The 4,958-nt window shown below is 31.4% G+C and overlaps 1 protein-coding gene across 1 annotated transcript in view; it reads left to right on the forward strand.

The window, feature by feature from the left end:
* Positions 1 to 4,958, forward strand: part of LOC102677116 (adenylate cyclase type 6-like) — a 42,255-nt gene that overhangs the window by 6,118 nt on the left and 31,179 nt on the right. The window lies entirely within an intron of this gene.

The raw sequence follows: 4,958 nt of genomic DNA on the forward strand, positions 1-4,958 counted from the left end.
ACTAGATTTTTGAAGTATATTTTCGTTCATTCTTATAATTCTTATAAGTTATCGTATCAAGATGCTAGTTCTTTTTACAAAACACTTTTAGTTACATCTGGTTACTTTTAGTTACATCTAGTGGAATCGATTTCCTTTCCGTTCGGAAGAATCGATCGAGAAGATGAGAGACTGACAGCTGTCCAGTCGGCCGACCAAACGCAAGCTGTTGATCGCGAATTGAGAGATCGTCGAGCACGAGGGCGGCTCGGATTAAACAGGCGTAGCTGAACGCGATTAAGGAAAGGATATCTGCCCTTCTAGGTCAATTTGTATCGAGCGTTCTTGACTGAATTTGTAATATATTTCCAATCTTTCGAATGGAAATAGTTATAATAATTAGAGAAGTATGACAAGAAGCATCGATCGAGATTTTTCTTTTTCTTTTTTTTAACCCTTTGCGCTCTCAGGCATCTCTCGATTCGAATGGTGGCAATATTTATTTTTGCTTGATTCTTTTAAAATATCGCTTCACCAAATAAATTTTTAAGTGCTGTTTATGTGTAATTTGTATAAAGTATAGAATAATATATTATCGAGTGCTTAGATTTTTTTCTATCTTAGAATTAGATCGTGATCGAACTGTATTTTTGGAGTTAGTTCGACAATCGGGGGAATGGAAATATTATTTTCCAAGTTTTCGAGTTAAACGTGGAATACGGTAAAATGAAATTAGTTCGAGCGAGGATGAGTTTGATTTTTCGTTATTGAATTCTATTCGTTAAGGAATTGACGAAAGAGAGAAGGAAAATAGCGATGAAAATAGAGACGTGAGTAAATAAGAGAAGGTGAAAAATAAGAATAATAGACGGTGAATTCATTAAGAAATTGACGAAAGAGAGAAGGAAAATAGAGACGTGAGTAAATAAAAGAGGGTGAAAAATAAGAATAATAGACGGTGAATTCATTAAGAAATTGACGAAAGAGAAAAGAAAAATAGAGATGATGAAAATAGAGACGTGGTATAAGAAGATGAAAAATAAGAATAATAGACAGTGAATGTGAGATTATTGGAATATTAATTCAAGACGAGTTTTTCGTTATTAAATAACGAAATTATTCCCATTAAGAAATTGACGAAAGAGAGAAGGAAAATAGAGACGTGAATAAATAAGAGAAGGTGAAAAATAAGAATAATAGAAGAATATAGAAGATATATTATTGGAATATTAGTTCAAGATGAGTTTTTCATTATTAAACAACGAAATTGTTCCCATTAAGAAATTGACGAAAGAGAGAAGGAAAATAGAGACGTGAATAAATAAGAGAAGGTGAAAAATAAGAATAATAAAATGTGAGGATATGTTATTGGAATATTAGTTCAAGACGAGTTTTTCATTATTAAACAACGAAATTGTTCCCATTAAGAAATTGACGAAAGAGAGAAGGAAAATAGAGACGTGAGTAAATAAAAGAAGATGAAAAATAAGAATAATAGACAGTGAATGTGAGATTATTGGAATATTAGTTCAAGACGAATTTTTCGTTATTAAATAACGAAATTATTCCCATTAAGAAATTGACGAAAGAGACGCGAATAAATAAGAGAAGGTGGAAAATAAGAATAATAGAAGAATGTAGAAGATACATTATTGGAATATTAGTTCAAGACGAGTTTTTCCTTATTAAATAACGAAATTATTTCCATTCGTTAAGAGACGATAAAGAGAAATAAAATAGAATTATTGGGATTGTAAGGTTTGCGATGCATCTTGGTAATTGCTTTATTATTAAAATATCGCGCAAAACGACAATCTAAACTTTAATACTCGACAAATCTTTCATTATAAGATACTTTCATTACAAAATATTAAAATACAAAAGTACATCAATTCGAACGTGAAATCGTTTTAAATTAACTCGTTTTAAGAAATTCATTGAGCGAGAAATCGTGTTGTTGGTTCGAAAAAGACGTGGAGCACGAAGGATTAAGTTTTTAAGATCGATCGAAAAAACCTGTCACGATGATCAACATCTTTAAAATCTTTATCTTTCCTCCAAATACATTGCCACTTTTCGATTCAATTCCTGTTCAAACTCGATCCTGTTTCAAAAAGGCCGTCGGTCCCGTCTTCGTATAATTATAAGTTGGCCAAGCCTGGTTGAAATAGCCAAAGGCTTTGCGGCAAGGAAAACGGTTTCGAATATTAATTAACGTCCGAGCTCTCTTTTTCTTCAAAGACCAACATCCCTCAAGATATTTCCCTCCTCAGAGAGTTAGACAACTTGGGAAAACTAACTTCTATCGCCAATATTTGCGAAAACAGGCAAAGTTTTCGTTATCCACTTTTTCTCGCTTCTTTATCCTTCATACATATCAAAAAGAGAGAGAGAGAAAAGAAAAAAGACGACTGACTTCGGTAAAAGTTGATTAAAACCGTTTTTAAAATTCTCTTGTCAGATATTATATTCAAGTTGAGAAAAAAGAAAAAGAGAGAGGGTGAGAGGGGGAAGACGAAGAGAGAGAGAGAGAAAGAGAGAAAAAATAAAGATAAACAATGCCGCGGGATTAAGGGATGAAGCGGAGAGATGAAACGGGGGAAAATGAAAAAGAAGGAACAACAATACGGTTGTGGCGTATCCAGTGATTTATTCCGGCTTTCAACGGCACGTCACCCACTCAACCTACCCACTGCACTCCACACTCTTCCCTGCCTCCTTTAATTTTAGAGATCTCTAATTCGAGCACGGTTCCAAGTAAATTTAAACCATGGTTAGCAATTTTTTTTCCCCCTCCACATTCCTCCGATGATCGGGTCTCGAATCGGTCGCTTTTTCTTTTTCTTTTTTCTTTTTTTCTTTTGTTTATTCAGTTTCGATAAGTTTTGGTAAGCTTTTTTTCTTTTCTTCTTTTCCCCTCGCGAATAATAAATACTCGAACTATGTTAACACATGCTTCTGATTCGAATGATGAACGTCGATTTGAAATTGACTTTATTTATGGAGAGAGAAGAAACGTAGAAATTCTTGATAATGAATACGAATTGTTACGGATATAGTTATTTTAGGATTAGATATTTTTAAATTTAAATTGTTTATAATATTCGAAAGATGAATTTAGTTTATTGTACGTGTAAAAATTTTTATTTTCTTCTTTTATTAATTTTAAATATTTTATTATGAATTTAAAAAAAATCTAGATAGATTTTAGGGAAGAGTTAAGAATTAATATATCCATAGAACATTTATTAAATTATCTAATTTAATTTGAGTATATCTAAAATCTTAAAGATCCTTTTTTAGAAAGATCCATAAGATCCTAAAAATCGATAATTCATCTCTATATTAACTATCAAGATTTTTTTAAAAATTTAAGGATATTCAAATCTAATACAGAAATTGCATTAAAAATTAGTATAGAATATATGTAAGATACATATTTGTTGTATGACAATATATTAAAAAGAAATTCAATTTGAATATATTTAATATCTTGAATTCTAGAAATATCAATAGGACCCTAATAATTTTATTTATCCTAGGGACTCTAAGAATAAACAATCCATCTCTGCGTTAACTATTCACGATATTCTTTTAAATATTTAATAACATTCAAACCTAATACAAAAATTGCAATAAAAATTAATATAGAATATATGTAAGATACATATTTATTGTATGACAACATATTAAAAAGAAACTCAATTTGAATATATTTAATATCTTGCATTCTAGAAATATCAATAGGACTCTAGTAACTTTATTTCTATTTTTATTTATCCTAGGGACTCTAAGATCAAACGATCCATCTCTGCGTTAACTATTCACGATATTCTTTTAAATATTTAATAACATTCAAACCTAATTACAAAAAAAAAATTACAATAAAAATTAGAATATAATATATAAGGAAATACACAAAACATATACATATATATATATATGTGGCAACGTTTCAAAAGAAATTTAAATGACGCTATATGCATTTTGATTGCATCCATATTCTTTGCACGCTCAACAGGGCGCGTATAAATCTCTAAATAAAACAACGTCTCCAATATTTTCTTTTTCACGCGGCATTTGTTATTCCAACCCGACCTTGCTTTGTGCGCGATTTGTCTGTCAGCGTAAGGCGACCCAATATCGCGAGGCGTCTCGAAGGGGTTGAACCGAGACATTGCCGTCACTGAATTACTCTCAACGAAACGAGCGCGCCACTTTCACTCTGGTGAACACGGTTACCCTTTAGTTCAGGGAGACGAGTTCGTACCACCATTTCTCCTCGTCTTTTCGCTTCCTTCGTTTCTCCGGTGAATTGTTTGTTCAAGCGTTGGTACCGCCGTCTAGCGACAATAATTGGAACTATGATGCTTTCGAAATAACAAGATTCGTAACACGTTCTTCGATATCTCGAACTAGATTTTTATTGAATTTACATACTCGCATAAATATATCGTTACGTTATTTTAGATTTCGAATTCGAAATAATAATTTTGCAAACTGGATCTTTGACGAATTTATAATAAAAATATAGAATATTGTATATATTTTAATTCTTTGATTTTTTTGTTTTTGATGAAATCGTTGGTTCGTTACATATTCTAGGGAATCGATGAGAAATCAGTAATATTTATAATTTTCAATATATATCGCTCAAGATGCAATAAAATAAAATAAACGTTAGGCCAAATAATGATTTGTGATAATCGACAAAGTTCTTGCATGTCAATTCGAAGATTGCCCTCAAAAACTTGGAAAGTTTCCTAATTTCCTAGACCAGCAATGCATCCATTGCCGGATCGTCGATCCTAGTAATTATTCTCCTAGTAATTTTACGCAACCATTCATGGACGAAATTTAACGGTTCAAGTTAAGAATAAAGTCACTTCGACAATTCAATGTTCAAAACAATCGAACAATCGTAGCACCAACTGTAACAGATACGAACAAATGTTATTTTACTTTTTTTTTTTTTTTTT

This window comes from Apis dorsata, unplaced genomic scaffold (genome assembly GCF_000469605.1).
Source record: "Apis dorsata unplaced genomic scaffold, Apis dorsata 1.3 scaffold_354, whole genome shotgun sequence".
Taxonomy (NCBI): domain Eukaryota; kingdom Metazoa; phylum Arthropoda; class Insecta; order Hymenoptera; family Apidae; genus Apis; species Apis dorsata.